General features: G+C 40.6%; 1 protein-coding gene and 1 pseudogene across 2 annotated transcripts in view; one reads left to right on the top strand and one right to left on the bottom strand.

Moving 5' to 3' along the window:
- The window catches only part of TRPC6 (transient receptor potential cation channel subfamily C member 6), a 115973-nt gene that overhangs the window by 73802 nt on the left and 20125 nt on the right, over positions 1-22046 (bottom strand). The gene's annotated exons all lie outside the window — the stretch shown is intronic.
- On the top strand, positions 8302-8830 carry LOC133386002 (protein PBDC1-like; annotated as a pseudogene).

Below are 22046 nucleotides of genomic sequence, written 5' to 3'. Positions count from 1 at the left end.
ATCTACCAGTACCATGTAGAATTTCGCACCTCCTCGTGAAGCATTTATTGGCCCTGCTAAATCAACATGTACTAGCTGGTAGGGAGCTGTTGTGGTTCTCTCAGCCTCCCGGTTTATTGGTGCAATAGTCATTTTAGCTTGATTACAAGAATCACAATCCATTAACTGTCCACAATCTTTTAAACGCATGTCTTCACTGTGCAAATGGGTTTTCCTTATCGTGTCAAGGTTTGCATGCCCCAGCCTTTGATGCCATTCATGGACGCAGCCCTGATGTACCTGTGCCTCAGCGTTTAACACAGCACACCCTGCTTGACTGCTCTTTATTACAAACTGTGAATCATTAAGGCTTCCCTGCATGCACACTTCAGCTCCCCTCATTATAAAACATTGGTCTTTGTGGAACAAAATTGAATAATTACAACTCACCAGTTTGCTAACTGATAAAATATTATGAGCCAATTCCGGAACAAACAAACAGTCTGACATTATGCCAAGCTTGTCAAATTTCACCAGACCACGAGCTTCAACGTTCTTTCGCGTTCCATCAGCAAGTAAAACAAAGTCTTTCACTTCTTCTGAAACGTAAAACAAACATCTGTCTTTAATTAATATATGGCTTGCTCCGCTGTCGAGCAACCAGTTCACAGGTCGTAAATCTTGAGAGTTCTGTTTACAAACAAAGTTCACACTTCCCTGCTTCAAGCCTCCGTCCCTGGAGTTTCGCTTGACTGGACAACCCCGCTGGAGATGTCGTCGATCTCCGCAAACAAAACAAGCCTTCAGCCTCTGTTGCTGCTCCTGTTTATTCTCCTTTGGCATGACAGTTTTCACCTCTTGCTTCCTGACAGCTTCCATTGACTCAGCTCGTTTCGCCTCCTGTCTCCGCTGCCATTCTTGGGTCAGTTTTTCCTCAATAAACGCAATGTTCAAACCTCCGTCAGGCATGGCTTCGAAAGCCATTACCATATTATTCCAAGTCCCATCAAGTGAAGCCAGGATCAGATAGGTTTTCTGAAGTTCAGAGTGTTCGATGCCTCGGTCTGTCAACTCAGCAAACAGGCGTCTGAATTCCGTGAGATGCTCACTCATGTCGCACTCACCCGTGAAGCGCATTTGATAAAGCTTCCGTGCCAAACACAATCTAGATCCCACGGTCTGTTGCACATGAATGCCTTCCAACCGGTCCCACATCTCCTTGGCGTTTGTAACATCTCTCACGTGTAGCAGTTGAGAGTCAGATAGAGCCAGAAGTATAAAAGCCTGCGCCTTCTGATCTCTACGCATCCAAGCCGCAGTCAGTACCGCCAGAGTGGGTCCATCTATTGTGTCCCATAAATCCTCTTTTATCAGCAAAGCCCTCATCCTCGGCTTCCAGCTGCCAAAATTCTTTTCATTAAGTCGTTCCATCGGCAAGCCTCCCCCAGACAGGTTTACAGCCATGTTGCTCACCTCTGTCTGGTACAATCAATCAAGCTGCCCTCTCTGGAACTCCATCTGCCGTTCAGACCAGCAACTTACTCCCGTGTAATGCGCTGTGGAGCGTAACCATCCTCTGCTACCACTGTTGGCGTGTGTGCGTTGTTGTGTGAAACAGCATACATTACGTTGGAGTTAAGTTGAGCAAGAAACTTCTTCAGAGCATGTTAAGAGTCTTTATTGAAAGACATTAAGGCCAGAGGCTTAAGAGTAAATACATGTAGAGATTCTTCAGTCACCCCCCTTCTGGTACATCTCTCTCCATAGATAAACACACAAGACAGCCTCTCAGCTCAGAGGCATAATTCAGAAGAAAACAACACACAGACTCTGTTAGAACTTTCCCAGTCGCTATCAGATGGCTACCATAGCAACGGCCCTGGCAGTCCGTTCCCAGACAGGGCATAGACATAACTCCCCCTTAACCACAGTTACGTCTTCAAACTTGCAGGCTTCATGGAAAACTACTAGAGACAATAATGCCTACTGGTCACCAGCCCAACAGAAAAATGGTAACTGGATGGGAGGAGATCGGAGTGGCTCGAATGGGACAGCAGACACACAAACGTGTGTGTGTGTGTGTGTGTGTGTGTTAGAAAGAACCATTATCTGGTCATGTCAGTTATTTTTAAATGTCCCCAGTAGGGATGGGAGAGAAATTCAATTTAGTTGGCATTTAAAGGCAAACCTTTCAAATTCACACTTTTTGAAATAATATGAGAACTGAAACTTAGTCATCCTTTGAAATCCACACTTATCCAAATTTTGCAATGCGGTTCTCTAACCAAATAATGTTTACAAAAATGCATATATTAGGGAGAAGTGTGCATAAAAATATGAGTGAAAATAACATACAAAAATGCATTATGTTAAGAGAGGGTGCTTACAAAAATGTGTACATTAGTCAAAACTGCATACAAAAATGTGTTTATCAGGAGAAATTTGCATTAAAACACAGAAAATTTTCATGAGGATTTTTTTTAAAAAGTCACAAATAACTACAAAAATTAGGAGAAGTGAATTTAAGATTGGGGAAAATGAAAAACTGAGAGAACTGAAATTAACATATCTTTCCATTCCTAGTCCGCAGGGGCAGAAACTATGTTTAAACTATTTTAAAATCTATTTTTAAATGTCCCCAGGGATAGAACTGAAAAGTGTCCAGTGGAGGCTTGTAGCTCCATGTCAGTGGGGCAGTGGAATCAACTCTGAGCTTTCAATGAGCTGTCCAAGGTGCTGAACCTATTTTGGGCCTGTGCTTCAGCACCTTGGAAAGCTCCTTGAAAATTCAGACTAAAACCCAGAGTGGATTCCACTGCCCCACTGATATGAAGCCACCAGCCTCCACTGAAAATGTCCACAGAAATTGATGGAGAAATCCAGGTTTATAATCTAGTGGGGATTAGCACAAGTGTGTTCACCATACCCTGAAAAAACCAAAATTGGAAAAAAATGAAAAGACAAAAACAGCCTGTTATGGAGTGGGTTATAGACTGCTGATTAAGTGTGTGTGCGCTGTTTCCAAATTTTTCAGGTTATGTGCAAATGCAATATTATGGGGCTTACTTGAGCAACATATATAGTATGCACAATGTATCAAAGCACCATCTTAAGGGCACCCCTCAATCCAGCTGATAGCCACCTTATGAGCAAAGGCTAACAAAATCATTAAAACTAAACATGCACACAGACTAACAATGCAATGTTGTACTTGTCTATACAGAAGTTATATCAAGTTCAGTGAGACTTAAGAGTGTGTTCAGGATTGCAGCCTAGATAAATGAAGGTATTTGAGGCTACATGACCAGTTTTGGAGGCAGCAGCTGCTCCTGGTTATGCAACAAATCTATAGTCCCACTAAGCTAGTAGCCATTAGGCCTTGTCTAATGCAATCCTGTGTGTAGTTACAGTTGTCCTGACTAACTATCCCACAGCACCACAACAAGGTTCTTTCTTTCAAGTAAGAGAAAGATTTATTCAAGAAGGCTTGATACAAGTTCAGTGGTAGACTCGGATTACCGGGGACTATAATACAAGAGCCTATAAACAGGATCCAGAACAGAAGACTGGGCAGTAGCAATGAAGATTTCCCAGCAAGTCACCATGCCCTTCCTGCCTAGCTTTGAAAGAGGAAGGGGTGGCAAGCTCACTTGCACAATTCATGTGCTGCATGAGAAGACTGTGCTTGTCAGCAGATGCTTCTGTGAGGGGGCTGCAACTGGCATTGAGCTTTTAGCAACAGTACAGTAGCCTGCCCCCCAGCTCCTCCTCCTGTTCTGCCACCAATCCCTTCTGGTCAATGACTTCCCTCGTACCCAGTGAAGCATCCTGCTCTGGGGACAAGGTGCGGATGAAAGCCAAAGACTCTGCCACCCTTTCCCTAACATCCTGAGACAAGGAATCTGGGTTCTCATCCTTCCTCTTGGTTGGCCCCAGCTCACCCATCTCCTCTACTTCCTCATTCTCCTCCTAATCTGTCAAACACTGCCACCCCATTCCAGACCCTGTTGGAACCATGGGGCTCATACCAATAATCATTCCTAAAAGTAATGCAAAAACACAATAGTATAAATAGAAACAAATCTACAATCAATCTAGATTGAAAGCAGCATGTTGAGAATGAGCAGGAATGATTCTGAATTGAGAAAAACTACATCGTTATTCTGCAAATGGGTAAGTATGTACATAGCCTGAGGGTTCAGAGGGAATTTAAGAGTGATTCTAGACCTGTTCAGCAGGAATAAGTTAAGGATAGGATTGTACTGTGACTAGGGTGCAAAAATATAAGCACCGAGTCACAACCCACATCCCATGATTTTCTACACAAAGCTTTAATTAACTCTAAATTGATGCAATATTAATCAGATCACATGCTCATAAGAACCAAGAGTTCAGGAACCAATAGATGTGGTTTTGCTTGGATAAATGAAACAAATGAAGCTCCTCATGAGTCATTAGCCTCTGTGTCTTGCTTCTCTGTTGCCAGACTAATGCAATCATTGTACTGAAAAAGCCAAAGTTTGCATAAGTAGGGACAGAAATGAAGTTTATTAGTTTAAGTAATACTGTTCTAAGACACACATTTGGTTACAAGACATGTGTTATTTTTTAAATGACCAAAGCAGCGTTTTCTATAGAATGGAAACTAATTTTATGGAGAAATTTTAAAAAATCCTCCATTGTTAAGGCAAGGTTACAATGTAAAATGATGTTGTGCTCACCGAAATCTCCAAGCAGTGCAAGACTTCCTTGGGTTTCCTTGGAATGAATGAATAAATTTATGTATTTATTTATTTATTTAATTTATATCCTGTCCTTCCTCCTAGTTGGAGCCCAGGGCAGCAAACAAAAACACTAAAAACAATCTAAACCATCATAAAAACAGACTTTAAAATATATTAAAATGAAACATCTTTAAAAACAAATTAAAACAAAACATCTTTAAGAACAAATTAAAACAAAATATCTTTAAAAACTTCTTTTTTGAAAAAGCTTTAAAAACATCTTAAGAAGTAATTCTAAAACAGACACAGACTGGGATAAGGTCTCTACTTCAAAGGTTTGTTGAAAGAGGAAGGTCTTCCATAGGCGTCGAAAAGATAACAGAGATGTTGCCTGTCTAATATTTAAGGGGAGGGAATGCCAAAGGCTAGGTGTCACTGCACTAAAGGTCCATTTCCTATGTTGTGTGGAATGGATCTCCTGATAAGATGGTATCTGCAAGAGGCCCTCATCTGCAGAGCGCAGTGATCGACTGGGTATATAAGAGGTAAGATGATCTTTCATGTATCCTAGTCCCAAGCTGTATAGGACTTTGCACATCGAAACCAGAACCTTGAATTTACCCTGGTAGCTAATGGGCAGCCAGTGCAATTATTTCAGCAGCAGGGTGACATGTTGGCGATACCCTGCCCCAGGGAGCAGTCACATCACCACATTTTGCAACAGTTGCAGCTTCCGGGACAGCCCCACATAAAGTGCATTACAGTAATCCAGCCTAGAGGTTAACAGTGCATGGACAACAGTGGTCAGGCTATCCCAGTCCAAAAATGGCTGCAGCTGTCTTACCAGCCAAAGCTGGTAAAAGGCACTCCTAGCCACTGTGGTCACCTGGGCCTCTAGTGACAAAGATAGATCCAGGAGCACCCCCAGACTAAGAACCTGCTGTTTCAGAGGGAGTACAACCCTATCCAAAGCAGGCAACTGACCAATTATCCGAACTCAGGAACCACCAACCCACAGTGCCTTTGTCTTGCTAGGAATGAGGTGTCTTAAGGACATACGGTTTATTTACACATATATACAACCTGAGCATAAGATGGAGGGGCATATAGCATTAACATTCCAAAAGATCTTGCTTCCCCTTTAGGTCTCTAGGGGAGTCTTCTCAATGCCATAGTTTGGAATTCTGCACAGAGGGCAAGCAAGCCTCTCTATCTCTTTCCAGCTTTTCCTCAGAGTAGCTCAAATCTGCCCTCTGCCCCAACCAGGTGAGGGGGGAGGGATATCCTTGTTCCTATGGCAACACATTGCTCTCCTGACCAAGTTCTTATACATGTTAATAGGGGCACTTGACAGACCCATTAACCAAACAAAGACACTGGCTTGGACAATTACAGCAGCTTTCTTCTACTGCAAGGGTTCCCAAACTGTGGTCCTTGGATCATCACTGGTTTGCAAGCTTCATTCAAGTGGTTCACAGCATCTCCACATTAACTATTCATATTGATTTTTTATTTTTGTTGCTTCTTTTATTCAAATTCTATGGAATGCACATTGTAACGCAATAAAAACCAGTTCAAGGAATAAGAGAAGCAATAAAATTACAGTTAAGCACAATGCATTACAATTGTTGCAGTAAGCAGAACAACAATTAAGTGGTCCTCCAAGACAACCAGCAATTTGCAAATGGTCTGTGGGGAGGGGGGAAGTTTGGGAACCTCTCTTCTACTGTAGATCCCAACTTCCAGATACAGGATTACAGGCCTGAAGGGTACTCACATATATTATCCAGACCACCCCACAGCCTTGTAACAATATAGTTTCTAAAATGTTATCATTTAAATAGAGGGACATTTCTAATGCAAAGTTAGCAACAGAAGAACAAACTGCAGTGTGTGCCAGTCCTGTACTGCTCTGCAAACACTGGGAGGTCTAAGTTACAAGGGAGGATGTGGCTATTGCTCCATGCACACAACTTTTACATTGTCATAATTTTCCATGGCATGGCAATGTCTATATTACTAGAATATGCTTTATGTGGGGATACTAATAAAGACTGTTTGAAGACTACAGCTAGCTCGAACATAGCCGCTTGGTTGTAATCAGCACTCAACCTGTTAGTCATATTTCCAATCCCCAATGTTGAAAGATTATCACTTGTTCAAACATCATCACTACTCAAAAGCACTGGTTTTAACTTATAAAGCTCAAAATAGACATAAAGGGCCACCTCTTCCTTTATAGACCTGCCCATTTGTTAAGAACATTTTAAACCTGCTCTTTGTAAATTCATTCTTTGGCACTGGGAATTGTTTCTCCCAGGGACAGCACTTTTCCAGGTTGTGGCTCCCTAATTTTTCTATGGATGCATTATATTTACCACCTAAATATTTTGTTTTTTGAGTGGTATATAAGCCTATTAAAATAAATAAATTTGTATAATGCTGTCCCTTGAATGTTCGCTAACTAGCTTGTACTAGTTACATACATATATATGTATGTATGTGTACTATTTATTTATTTATTAAATTTATATCCTGCCCTTCCTCCAAAGAAGTCCACTGCATTTTTGTCCACCACTGAATGTTGCAAGAGGAGTTTATGGATTACTGCAGAACAGTGGAGGCTGGTCCACTAGGGTGACTGGGGCATAGCATCCCAAGGAGAATGTCAAGCAATTTTTAAAAATATTCCCTAAAAATCTCAAAGCTGCACACTCTTTCCTGTCCCTCACACAAAGTTATCATTACTTGAACTTACAGAGGCTTGGGTAGGCATTTCTGTCAATCTCTCATTCTCTGGCCAATCAACTCTCTGTACCACTCAACCAATCCTAATCCGAAAAATAAACTATGGCAAAGGGGTCCCTCCCTGGACTGCCTCCTTGTCAGCCCTACAAGGAAGACTCCTACTCCATCTGAGGCTTATACAGCACGACCAATGTAGCAGATTAGGGAGGAGCCAGGCCTGACTAAGGCCTGATTCAAGAAAAGCCCTAGGTGGTAGCCTTAGCTTTATGCTGAGCATGCTCAAAACTGTTTCCCTGAAGGCCAGATCTCCTCACTGAGAACCAGAGAACCAGAACAGGGAATGTTTCCTACTTTGAGCAGCTTTTTTTTTTAGTTTAGTATTTGTGTGTGTGTGTGTGACCTAGAGAGAGAGGGAGAGCAAGCAAGCAAACAAACAAACAATAGGAAGTCCCTTTCTATGAGAAATACCTGTTTTTTACTTAATAATTTTACATTTATTTTTGTAATTTGGGAGCAAAGTGGCGAATGGCTTGTGTATGTGTTGCAACAAATGCTATATTAACTCTGGTATTAACCATTTCCCTGTATTCACTCATTAAAAGCTGTGTTAAGCAGGGCAGGTTGATCTGAGCCACGTGCAATATCAAAATATTTTTTCAGAATATTTCCAGAAAAGTTGTGTGGATCTGGTTCCAACAAGCCCCTCCACTAGTTTAAGTTCAGAATATTTTCAATGCAGAGGAATGGAGGGAAAATGCTGGTGCTGTTATTTCTAGCATTATAAGATTTCTCAGTGATTTCTAAAATGAAAAGTTTGGGCCCTATGCTGTGCACAACCCTGCCCAGCAAGATGGCAGCGCCCGTGGGAGGCAGCCTGGCCACTCTGGGCACCAGCAAAGCCACCACAGCCCACACACTCTCCCTCCCAGTCGAGCCCTTTGGGAACGACCCCCACATGGAGATGATGTGGACCATGAAGGCCGACCAGCATTCCAAAGTCTACTTCAACCTCATTTCTTCTGCTGATCCCAAATTTCTAACGCTGACCAAAGCTGAAGACCAGATTTACACTGAATTCAGGAAGAACTGTAACCATCTTAAGATTGATGTGCTTGACTCTAAGGATCTTAAATCTGGACTTGCTAAAGAGAAATGGCACCCATTCTGCTTGCAGTTTGATACAGTAGCTGCATACTTTAATTACAGCACTCTTCTACAGCTGGATTGCAGTAAAGGTTATACAGAGGAGAACACAGTGTTCCACCAGGATCCAATTCTTTGCTATTGAAATAGCCCATGACCGAAAGGGCTACAACAGTGTTGTTTGTGACAGTGCCAAGAAAGTCAACTCAGCCACAGAAGAGGCTAGCTCTGGATGAGACCTTCTGCTCTCAGACACAGCATTACATTCAAAAGGGTTCTATGCCTGTCTGGATATGATTCTACAGCCTTCCCCAAACCTGGAAGATATTCTCCCTCATTTCAGGCATAACAGAGGCTGATTATGATTAGTCTGGTGTGATATACTCTACACATGAGCAGAGATTATTACTTCAAAGTTTGAGGACTAAACCATGGATTTCAAATATGTTCTGCTGTGCTCTGATGTGCCCTGGCTCAAACGAAACAATTTTTGTTTATTGGATGGAATACTTTGTTCTTTTAATTTAGAAGAAAATAGTCTTTTGAATAATGAAAAGTTAGATTATTTTTGGGATGAGGAAAACTGCACGCAACTAGAAGCAAGCGTTCCTCATATTTTAAAAGGTTTGTGTGTGTGTGTTTAGTTTTTTGCAATGGATGTGCAGGTGTAATCTATACATGAATTTAAAAACTTATGTGATGTGGCTTAATTCCTAAATAAGAGGTCAATCTTGTCTGAAAATCATGCTTGGCCCTCTTACATGGAAGCTCTTCCATTGCCAAGAAAGATGTGCAGATTTGATATATTTTTAGTAAGGAGACAGTGGCACTCTGAACACGTGTAATGCCACACTTTTTAAAATAAGTGCTGTGCAAGTCCCATTGTGAATAAAACAGAAAGGTTAAAAATTATAAGTCAAAATATTACCAGCTGCACTGACTCAGAATATTTTGCTGTAATACAGATTTCCTGAAATGTATTTTTTTCTGAACTGAACCTATTTGTTTTAACAATGCCATGAACAGTTTCCTAACGTGGTCTCTAAAGAATTGTTCAACAGACTGAAATGGCTATGGAAATGTTTTACTCTGTGAACACATTTTCCCAGAACTAGTTTTAGTGTGTTGTTTGAAAGAGATGAAAGAACACTTAAAACCACTTAAAAAAATTTGAAACTAGTGCAGAAAACTCAAGAAATGCATACTGGGGGAAAAATTGAAAGGCCTCTGTTAACAGTCTAGTCCAGAATAGCACAATAGATAGTGCTCTCCATCACTGCTTTGCTACTGATGGAACAAGTGATCAGTGCTGTAGCATTAACAGTCAGCAGATGTTCAGCAGCAGGGGGCTCACTGAGAAAACAGTGAGCAAGCAGTTGCAGTGAGGGGAAGGCTAATTGCAAGGCTTGGCACTATACAAAGAGCATCCACAACAGCAAAGAAAAAGAAAAATGAACTGAAATGTAAAAGGCAGCAGGGGAGCCGATAACAGCAGGAGTTTGCCTTTAACAGTAGTATCTAAGTTTGCTTGTAAGCCTCCCAAAGGTATCTGATTGACACTGCTGGAAACCAGCATGGCTGCTCTTGTATCTGTCTGTATCCATTCACCTTAGCAAGACATGAAACGAGACACACAGACATTTTGGCTACTATACGTAACAGCAAGCAGGATTTAGTGTAATGTATCATACCTGAATTTACAAGATCTGAACAGGGTGGTTCATGACAGATGCTCTTGGAGGTCACTGATTCATAGAGTCACCATAAGTTGTAATCGACTTGAAGGCACATAACAACATAAATCATTTCATTGTATATTACAATTACTGTGTGAAACTACATAATGGCTTTGCCAGATTTATTAGGTTCTATTGGGTTGGGTGATCACCCAAACAACTTGCAGCATTGAAAGCCAGTATTGGCATTCAGGTGCCAGAAGAATTATTTGGTGGGCCTATAAAAGGGTCTAATATGTTCCCACTGCAACACTTCCCACTCTTTTAAGCTGCATTGGTAGCATTCATCATCACGGCGATGGGGAGTGATTAATTTTTTACTGAAGTATAAAGAATAATAGTTACTTCATAACAATAAAACAGATTTAGGCAAGCACTTACATATCTTAGGCATAATCTGTCAAGAAGATCTCCTGCACAAAACCCTTTTGCAATGAATGGAAGCTGTGCAAGGGACAGTACTGCAAGACTGAATGAAAACATCAAGCAAATATACAGAGGGAGAAGAGGGAGAGAGGGCACTGCATGATAACTGAGAAAGAACACTAATCATATTTTCTGAACAAGCTAATTACATTTTCTGCTCAAAGTTGATTCATTTTTTATGCGGAAATGAAAGTCAGCCATGCAGAAATATGCCTACAAATTACTGTTGCTACAGACAAGTTTCTCAAGTTGTGCTATAAGCCATTTGTTCATTAATGTTCCAGAGAGTTTAACAGGGCATTATTTAGGGAGTGGAACTGCAACTAGCAAAACTCTTTCAAAATATCTGAGATTCAAAGTATTACAGTATTTTTTCAATTACTATTGATTTCCTTGTGTGACAATGTATAATTGAGGGTTCATTTTATAGGCATAGAAGACAAGTAATAGGAACAGCTATCCCATATAGCTAAATAAGATAATTCTTGACCCTTTTCTAACTCTTTTATATTTTCACATGCAGATTTCAGATAATTTCTATGTTGAAAAAATGAACCTGCGATGTGGCCCTTAGCAGAATTTCAGATTAATGGCTGGTGGGAATGGAAGGATTTGTCAATCTTAGTTTCTCATTTCCCAACATGAAAAATCCTCATGAAAATTCTTCAGCATTGTAATGCGGATTTCTCCTATTAAACATGTTTTTGTATGCAGTTTTGACTACTGTATGCATTTTTGCAAGCAATTTATCCTATTATAATGCATTTTTGTATATTATTTTCATGATTATATTCATCTTTATACACACTTCCCCCTAATCTATGCATTTTTGTAAATGTTGTTTGGTTGAACCTGCTGGGTTAGGCAAATGGCCCTTCTAGTCCAGCATCCTGTTCACACAGTGGGCAACCAGATGCCCAAGGGAAGCCTGCAAGCAGGACCTGAGTGCAAGAGCACTCTCCTGTCCTGTGGTTTGCAGCAGCTGGAATTCAGAAGCATAATGCCTCTGACTGGAGAACTGAATTGCAAAATTCAGATAAGTGTGAATTTTGAAGGATGGCTATGTTTTGTTTCTCATATTATTTCAAGTGGGGATTTGATTGATTTGGCTTTATATGTGAATTGAATTTCTCCCCCTCCCTAATGGTTGCTTCCATTCCTGACTCCTACAAACAAAGCTAAGGATCTCCATTAAGCTCTCCACCAGGCACACTAGTAGCACAGGTAATGGATCTCTACAGCCTGAATATGCAGCTCTGAAGAGGCATGGAGTTGTTGGTTTTGTGGATGGGCCATAGGAACATATGAAAACACCTTATACTTAGTCAGACCAATGAACCACCTAACCCAGTATTGTCAGCTTCAACAGCTACTAGCTTAATTCTTGGAGCAACCCATGCTCGAGTTAAATCAGGTGAAGAAACCATGAGATGCCCAAGGTCACCCAGTTTGCTGAGAGAGTCACTCTATCAGAGATAGTTGATGTGCCGCCCTGGGCTCCTACTGGGAGAAAGGGTGGGAAATAAATAAATGTGGTGTCCTCCACATATTGATGAACTACAACTCCCTTCAGACTCAGTTAGCATGGCCAATAGATGATGGGAGTGTGGTCCACAAATATAGGAACCTGCCTTATACCGAATCACACTATTGATTCATCAAGCTCAGTACTGTGTACACTGACTGACAGCAGCTGTCCAGCATTTCAGGCAGAAGTCTCTCTCAGCCCTACCTGGAGATGCTGGGGATTGAACCTGGGACCTTCTTCATGCAAGACAGATGCTCTACCACTGAGCTACAATCCTCCCACAACATCCAGAGGGCACCATGTTGGCTATCCCTGCTCTAGATTGGCCAATGGTTACTGAGAGATAATACCTGCAGTCCACTCCACCGTGGTAGAATGTGGGGCTTGGACTGTAGAGTGTGGGGCTTGGATTGGTAAAATCTGGTTCAAAGCCCGACTTAAAAGCTTTCTGAGCAAATGACTTGCATCACAAAGTAAAACTGTTCTTCGACTATGCCATTAATTCAGTGTACACATAAGAATAGAATAGGAGCTTATGGTACTCAGTACTGCAAAGATCTGAAATCAGCCAATGGCAGAAGTTTGTGTTTGCTGGGGGGGGGGAGGGCTGAGCTTCTGTCTCATGGCATACAAAGTCTGTACCTACCAAGCTTTAAGTATCATTAGTCTGGGATTATATAAACATCCATCCATTATATATGTTAGCCATCATTATCCTATGGAATTGCCCCATCACATACAGAGATAAAAAGAGTAGAAGATTTATTCCATTCCCAACTGAAGATATATTGTAATGCCACGTACTGGAGGATAATGTGATATGGCTGACAGCCAGGAAGTCATTTTCAGTGTTATATTCCTTAGGATATTATGCAATTTAGTGAAATAATGGACTGAGAGAGGATGGGAGGATATGTGTGTGGCAGGTGGTTTTCATCTTCAAAATAACTACTAGTTTGTTTACATCTTTGCATTTACATGTTTGTCCTAATTTTTATATCATCTTGGCTCTCAGCATTCATTGGAAATCCATGTTGTGTGACCATGGAAGATGTTCCACAAAAGTGTTAAACCTATCTAAGTTGGAGCATTCACTTATTTTCCTATATGAACTGAAGCTTCTGCTTGGCAAAGAAGAAGAAGAAAATAAAGATAATTCTTGGAATTATTTAAACAAAGGAGGCGAGGTCTCTTTCCTTTTTGATCTATAAATTGCAACAGAGGGCTGATGATGAACACAGGGCACCATCCAGCCAAAGTTAAACATTAAAGCCAATGGAGCTTAAATGGATCTTTCAGCTAGATTCTAACTTCAACTTTTATTTTTTTTAAAAAAATTGATTTTTATTGCAAATTAAGGAAAGAAGTAAAGAAAAAACTGTAAGAGAGAGTGAGAATACAAAAGAAAGGAAAGGGGGTGGGAAATCATCCACTCACATTTACAATAAGCATCAATGCATCCATCTTAATTTACACATACAGATTCATATATGCCACCCAAATGTCTGAATAAGTGTCCAAATAAAGTTGATATTTATAGAAAGTATGTTCACATGTAGCAAGGGTGTTAAGATCTTCAGAGATAGCATAATAGATTGTTGTTGTTATGTGCCTTCAAGTCAATTACAACTTATGGTGACCCTATGAATCAGCGACCTGTGTGAGTATTTATCCTTCCAGACTCAAAGGTCTCTTAGTCATAAGGGCTGGTAAAACCATTTTTGTTGCCCTGCCATTAATCCCCATACAATAGGAATATAATTGAAAACTAGGTGAACTTCTGCAAATAGCAAGGATTGATATGGAGAACTTCCAACCAAAAGGAAGATATCACTGGTCAAGCCTATTTCATATGCTTCAGTGAGGCATTTCCAGCATTGCACCTCCAGCATCTGTTTGAGTTAGACAATGCCTTCTTGTACAGACGTTGTGGATGTCTTTAGGTTTTCTTAATTTTGTTTTCTCCAGACTGGCTGGTAATTGTATAGGTCAAAAGCAGCACTTGATGTTGTGCTAAGGGATAGTCTCCTTCTCTGCAACTAACAGGTTGGCTGGGGTGGGGAAGGGAGGTTATACCATTAACAGTGCAATCCTATACATGCCAGCTTCAGCAATAAACCCCACTGATTTTGATGGGACTTATTCCCAGGATTGTTGTGTGTATTGCAGCCTAAAGGTGGTTTCTATTTGAAGGCCTGTGCTCCAGATTTTTTTTTCTTACTAACTAATCTAATGGGTTTTTTATTGTTACACCAAAAAGGCTTTCTTCAGGTACATCCACAGTAAAAGACGGAGAAAATAAATGGTGCTACAGCTACTCACCGAAGATGGCAAAATGATAAAAGATGACAAAGAAAAGGCAGAAGTGCTCAATTCCTATTCTGGGTCAGTCTTCTCCCAAAAGAGGGCCGATGACCCTCCTGTGAAATGTGAAGTTGAAGGGGCAGGATTGCTGTTTGAAATTGATAGACAAATGGTCAAGGAATACCTAATCACTTTATATGAGTTCAAATCTGCAGGGCCCAATGAACTGCATCCTAGAGTATTGAAGGAACTGGCTGAAGAACTCTCGGAATCACTGTCTATTATCTTTGCAAAATCGTAGAGGATGGGTGAAGTGCCAGATGACTGAAGGAGGGCTAATGTTGTCCCTCTCTTCAAAAAGGAGGAACCTGGGAACTACAGACCAGTCAGCCTAACATCAATCCCTGGGAAAATTCTGGAGCAGATCATAAAGCTTTCAATCTGTAAGCACCTTGAAACCAATGCAGTGATGACTGGAAGCCAACACTGATTTATCAAAAACAAATCCCACTAGACTCATGTTATATCATTTTTGATTGGATAACCTCCCTGGTAGACTATGGGAATTCTGTGGACTTCAGCAAAGCTTTTAACAAAAAGCCTCATAATATTCTGATTAACAAGCTAGCTAAATGTGGGCTGGATGAAACAACTATTAGCCGGATCCACAGTTTGCTACAGAATTGTACTCAGAGTGCTTATCAATGGTTCCTTCTCAAACTGGGGGAGAGGTAAGAGGCAGGGTACCACAGGGCTCAGTCCTAGGCCCAGCACTCTTCAACATTTTTATTAATGAGTTGGATGAGGAGGTTCAGGGAATGCTTATCAAATTTGCAGATGATATAAAATTGGAAGGGATAGCTAATACTCTGGAAGACAGAAACAAAATTCAAAGTGATCTTGATAGTCTGCAGTGGACTGAAAACAACAGAATGAAATGTAACAGGGTTAAGTGCAAAGTTCAACATGCAGGAAAAAGAAACCAAATGAACAATTATAAGATGGGGGATACTTGGCTCAGCAATACTACATGCGAGAAGGATCTTGGGATTCTTGTTGATTCTATGAGTCTACGATTCTCTGACATCACTCACATCATGCTGTTTATGTCACAGTTTTGTGCATTGCTGAAGAGACAAGCTACCATTTAGTTTTGTCTCTTTAGCAGTGGTAATGTCTGCTGCAGAAATAGAAAGTAAAGTTTTAGCTGTTTGTGTGGTTCTCCCCACACAAACAAGCCACACTCGTGTACTATGGTCAATGTCTCCTTCTCTTTCCATGTTTGTTAACTTTTTATCCTCATTGTGTTGAATTTCACAATATATGATAACTGATGAGTAGCAATGGGCTGTATCCTACATTATGCAAGCAGCATTCCACTTACACAAGGGAACTTCCTCTTCCTTTCTTGTCCCTTCCCCCCAAATGTGCTCCAGATGGTCTCCAAAAATCTGCTCCAGAGGGGGCTGTGTGTGGGGGAGTTCCATTGCACAAGCAGGAGTCTTTTGCAGGAGCAGAACGCCAGTATTTGATACAAACCAATGTGTTTTTAAATGTAGCAGATAAACTTTCAACAAATGAACTTTAAAGTGTCTTGATACATCACTGTGTTCTGTGATATTTTAAATCAAATTTAATAGGCATGTGGGTAAATGAAATATATTGTTAATAGATAAGAGAAAAGTACAGATATGTGTCAATGCAGCTTTTAAAAACAAACATCCTTACTGCCGTCTCTTGACCTATACCAGTGGTTCCCAAACTTTTCCCCCCAGAGACCACTTGAAAATTGCTGCGAGTCTTGGTGGACCACTTACAGATATGCCACAGACTACCTGAATGAAGCTCATGGACTACAATATGGGAACCCCTGACCTATACCTAATTGGAAAAAGCTAATATTTGAGGGGAAATTGTAGTTTTGGGTATAGATTGCACTGTATATAGAGCTAGTAGAATTTGTTTTACGTTTTGTTATAAAACATACAACAGAAGCAAATATAAATTGTCAGAGCAGTAAGACAGTCTGAGACAAGAGGGAACAATTATTTTCCGACACAACCCTCTCAAAGTAAAACTTCATAACTTGCACATTCATTTCCCATCAGCACTTAAAGCTTCCTGGTGGCAAAGTTTTTCCTAGTTTACACTAGAAACTCAAATTTTTTTATGTTGTGAATCAATAAGTAATCTTCATGTACAAAGTAGATACATTTATTTGTATATGAACAGACAAATGTACCAGTAAATTTATCTTGCAATTTGCAAGCAGAAAATATGTTTCTGGTTGCCACACAGTAAACACTTGCACAATCCAATGTCAAAATGTGCAGAATGAATTCCCATGCAAATGTAGCTTGTTCCTTTTTCCTGAATGAAGTTCCTTGTTGCTACATTCATTGTGACTGTCACAATCACTTCTACATAACAATCCCATTCCACAATAAAGGATAAAGGAAAAACCCATACTGCCCCAGGAATTGAGAAGGATGAAAGGATTTGAGGGTTGTAGCAGTAGTTAGAAGATGGCAAATCCCCAGTCTTTCTTATATAAATGTGTTTTCTTTATATCTTGTTAAACTAAGATTAATTTCCTTTTATTTAAGAGGTCAGAGAGCCAGCTAGCCTTTGTATTTAATTATGGCTACCAAGCACACACAGTTACCTATGTTTACAGAGCACAACACTATGTTTTATTAAGGCTAAGCATATATAATCCCTTGATGACAACCAGTGAATGTCAGTACCTTCTAATACTAATATAAAACAGGTAAGTGTAGAAATTCTAATTCATACAACTGGAGTGGTTTTTGAAGGGGAATAACAGCTTGGAGACGTGGGTAGCAAATGAGTCAGGCCAAATATCCCAGTTGTGCCAAGCATGGTATTTTTGCTAACCTTTCTACCAGGATACCATGACACCTAGATTAAGGCTGCAATCCTATGCATGCTTACATAGGAGCAAGTCCCAGTTATCCTAATAGACTTTATTTCAAAACAATAGACATAGGATTGGGTTGCATAAAGTGGGTGCAGGCAAAGTTCAATAAAGCAAATTTAGCCAAGGCATTTGGGTTGGTTTACTGAATTTCTGAGTTGGAAGAGATCCAAGAAACCACTGGTGTACTTGCTGTACAATGTTTCATGTGTTAAACATTTCTCCTGAAACTTGCAAAGGGCAGCCAAGACGCAGGATCCACTTCAGGCATGCTCAGTGGAATTTTTGACTTTCTCCTTTTGAGCAGTGGATTTCCTCAGGTCAGTATTGCAAACTGCTGTTCAGAGTTTTGCCTCTTTAAAAGAAGTTTGCTATGCAGCAGGGGAAACTGCTGTAGGAGAGACACAATTCCAAAGGTCCCTCAGGTGTGAAGAACTAATCATGTTGTCCTTTAGATCCAAGTGAATGTCACATCCAGAGGGTCGCTTAGGATAGTATTGCTTTGGAGAGAGAGCACTGTGTGGGGGAAGTAGGTATGGAAAGAGCTGTCAATTTTGGTTCTCTCTGTTCCTTGTTTTTCCAGTCTTAAGTTCTCCACATTTCTGCAGTAATTTGCATTTTTTTAAAAAAAAAAAACCTCACGACACATTTCCAGCATTTTAGTGTAAATTTCTCTGAATAAACATACTTTTGACTAATGTATACATTTTTGCAATTTCTCCTAATATAAAGCATTTGTGTATGTTATTTTCACTCATATATTCATTTTATGCACATTCTCCCCTAACATATGATTTTTTGTAAACATTGTTTGCTTGGGAAACTGCATTGCAAAATTCAAGTAAGTGTGAATTCGAAAGGATGGCTGTGTTTTAGTTCTCATATTGTTTTGAAAAGTGCAAATTTGATAGATTTGGCTTGAAATGTGAACTGAATCAAATTTCTCACCCATCCCTAGTGGGAAAAGAGTGGGAGGGAGGGAGGAGCACAGAGGGAGCTCTTGAATGAGGCCTGCATAGCAAGAAGTTATGGGATAACCTTATGGGCAAGGAGGAAGTGCTGCTTCGGCTCCTGGAAAATTGGGCTATGTGGAAGTGAGCAGAGTCAGTTCTAGGGCAGAGAAGGGCCACAGCTCAATGGTAGAGCATCTGCTTTGCACCTCCCCCTAAATCTGGACAGGGAGAGGAACACTCAAATGGTCACCCAACAGAGCTTGGAAAAGTTAGTTTTTTGAACTACAAATCCCATCAGTCCAGTACAGTGGCCATGCTGGCTGGGGTTGATGGGAGTTGTAGTTTTAAAAAGTAACTTTTCCAAGCTCTGCACCAACTTTTACAGAAGCATGTCTCCACTCAAATGTTAAGTGTTAATCTTAAGAGTTAGGGTAAGCGTGATGGAGCACACACTTTTCACGCAAAAGGTCCCAGGTTCAATTTATGACATCTCCAGATGTTGTTGTTGTTATGTGCCTTCAAGTCGAGTACGACTTATGGCGACCCTATGAATCAGCAACCTCCAAGAGCATCTGTCATGAACCACCCTGTTCAGATCTTGTAAGTTCAGGTCTGTGGCTTCCTTTGTGGAATCAATCCATCTCTTGTTTGGCCTTCCTCTTTTTCTACTCCCTTATAATATTTCCATTTATAGACTGCTTACTATCTATAAGATCTCAAAGAGATTTACAATAGAATACAAAAGGCACAATAAAAAAATATAATTAATTTACAAGGCAAAATACATAAACAATATCCATAGACATAGACATATAGACACAGTATAAAAGTCAATTCACCAAGGAAGCCTGTAAGCCACCCTCCCCACTCTATGAATAAAGTGTCAGAAAACTGAAATTATGTTGACCATGGAGGAGGGTGACAACCAGATAAAATCACCTATTAAATACAGAGAGTCCTTGTTGGTGAAGCGGGTGCATTCTGTGCACGCTCAGGCCATTTATTTCTGAGGCTTAGAGTTCCTAATTGCCACCTCTCCCTTCTGTTTTCCCCAGCATTATGGTCTTTTCTAGTGAATCATGTCTTCTCATGATGTGCCCAAAGTATGATAACCTCAGTTTCATCAGATAGGAGTGGGATATACATTCTGTTGAAAACCATGGAGAGCCACTGCCAGTCACCGTATAGGCAATTCTGAGCTAGATAAACTATGGTATAAAGCAGCTTCCTATCATATCATATTACTGAATGGCTTGCATATTACTGAACGATCTGCCTACTGCAGCAATTCACATCCATTGTAGCAAGGAAAGATAGTGGAGGAGTTGTGCCTGATTCAGAAAAAAAAAGAAAGCTAACAAAATGACAGTGGTGCAAAGGGAGCAGGTTCACTTCATTTGTTATGTCACAGCGCTATCCACTGACCTTTATAATGGTGAGAAAATGGTGGCTATACCCTGATCAGGTGTTGGGAGCAGGTTGGGAAGCTGACTGCAGCCACACCCTCATTCTAACCGATGGCCTGAGTTGCAAGTGTTTGCAGCTTCACCATCTGTTTAATGGTGAGACGCAGACTTAATCTTGTTTTTTCAGTTTTGTTTTAAAAAATGAAAAACATTCCCAATGGATGCTGTTATTTATGATAAAAGCACAGACGAGTGCATTCCAATCACATTCAGCCACAACATAAAACTTGTTAGGGAAAAAAATGGTTTCCATTAAGGTAGGATCCACAAATGCTGCGGTCACTGCAATCAAAGATACCGAAATCTTTCATACCAAAGAGTAAATTTTCATTTGCCTTTGGAATTTGTGTTCAGTTCCTCCCCCAACATACAGAGGGTGCATTTGCATGTCACACCAAACCATAGTTTAGCATAGCCTGGTGCCCTTCAGTTGGTGTTGGACTACAATTCCCCTCATCCCTGACTACTGGCCATTATGGGTGGAGCTGGATGGAACTGTAGTCCAAAAATATCTGAAAGCTACTGGGTTGGTGAAGGATGGTTTAGTGTGATGTGTACAAGCTGGACCAAACCTGATGAAACCTTGGGTTTACATGATTCCTCATCAAATCCTCTTCATGCACAACCAGGAGGAGGACTTAGAATCATAGAATAATAGAGTTGGAAGGGGCTTAAAAGGCCATTGAGTCCAACCTCCCTGCTCAATGCAGGAAACCAACTTGAAGCATACCCAACAGGTGGCTGTCCAGCTGCCTCTTGAATGCCTACAGTATGGAGAGCCCACCACCTCCCTTGGAAATTGGTTCCATTGTCCTACCGCTTTAATAGTTGGGACATTTTTCCTGATGTTCAGTCAATATCTGGCTTCCTGTAACTTGCGCCCATTATTCCATGTCCTGCACTCTGGGAAAATCAAGAAAAGATCCTGGCCTTCCTCAGTATGACAACCTTTCAAGTACTTGAAGAATCATCTCTTCCCTCAGTCTTCTCTTCTCAAGGCTAAGCATGCCTAGTTCATTCAGTCTCTCCTAATAGGGCTTTGTTTCCAGTCCTCTGATAATCCTTGTTGCCATCCTCTGAACCTGTTCCAGTTTGTCTGCATTCTTTTTAAAGTGCAGTGTCCAGAACTGGCCTAACTAGTGCCAAATAGAGGGGAACTAGTACTTCATATTATTTGGAAACTATACTTCTGTTAATGCAGCCTAAAATAGCATTAACTTTTTCTGCAGCCACATTGCACTGTTGGCTCACATTCAGCTTGTGATCAAGAAGAGTTCCAAGACCCTTCTCACATGTAGTATTGCTGAGCCAAGTATCCCCATCTTATAACTGTTCATTTGGTTTCTTTATCCTAGGTGTAGAACTTTGCACTTATCCCTGTTAAATTTCATTCCGTTGTTTTCAGCCAATTGTTCCAACCTATCAAGATCCCTTCAAATTTTGTTTCTGTCTTCCAGGGTATTAGCTATCCCTCCCAATTTTGTATCATCTGCAAATCTGATAAGCATTCCGTGTACCTCCTCATCCAAATCATTAATAAAAATGTTGAAGAGTGCTGGGTCCAGGACTGAGCCCTGTGGTACCCTGCTCATTATCAATCCCCGTTTGAGAAGGAACCACTGATAAGCACTCTTTTGAGTACAGTTCTGTAGCCAACTGTGGATCCACCTGATAGTTGTTCCATCTAGCCCACATTTAGCTATCTATTTGGCTATCAATCTCAAGTAGCAATTCTGTCCCTTCAACTTGTACTTCACATTTGCCAGGAGAGTCATAGTTCCTATTTTGAGAGAAGAATTGAGCCCTTCTGCTTTTTCTTTGTCATCTGTTATCATTTTGCCATCCTCATTTGAATAACTAAACCACCATTCCTTTTCTCTGTTTTTTACTATGCGCATGATCGAATAAAGCTTTTTTGTTGCTTTTAGCATCCCTCGCTAATCTCAGCTCATTCTCAGCTTTAGCCTTCCTGACACCATCCCTGCAATTCTGTGCTACCTGACTGTAGTCTTTCTTTGGGGGCCTGGCCTTCCTTTCACTTTCTATATGTGTCTTTTTTTGTTTTCAGGTAATCTCTAAGCTTTCTGTGAAGCCATATTGG

The sequence above is a fragment of the Rhineura floridana genome, chromosome 5, assembly GCF_030035675.1.
Source record: "Rhineura floridana isolate rRhiFlo1 chromosome 5, rRhiFlo1.hap2, whole genome shotgun sequence".
Classification (NCBI taxonomy): Eukaryota; Metazoa; Chordata; class Lepidosauria; order Squamata; family Rhineuridae; genus Rhineura; species Rhineura floridana.
This window is presented reverse-complemented; position numbering and strand designations above follow the sequence as displayed.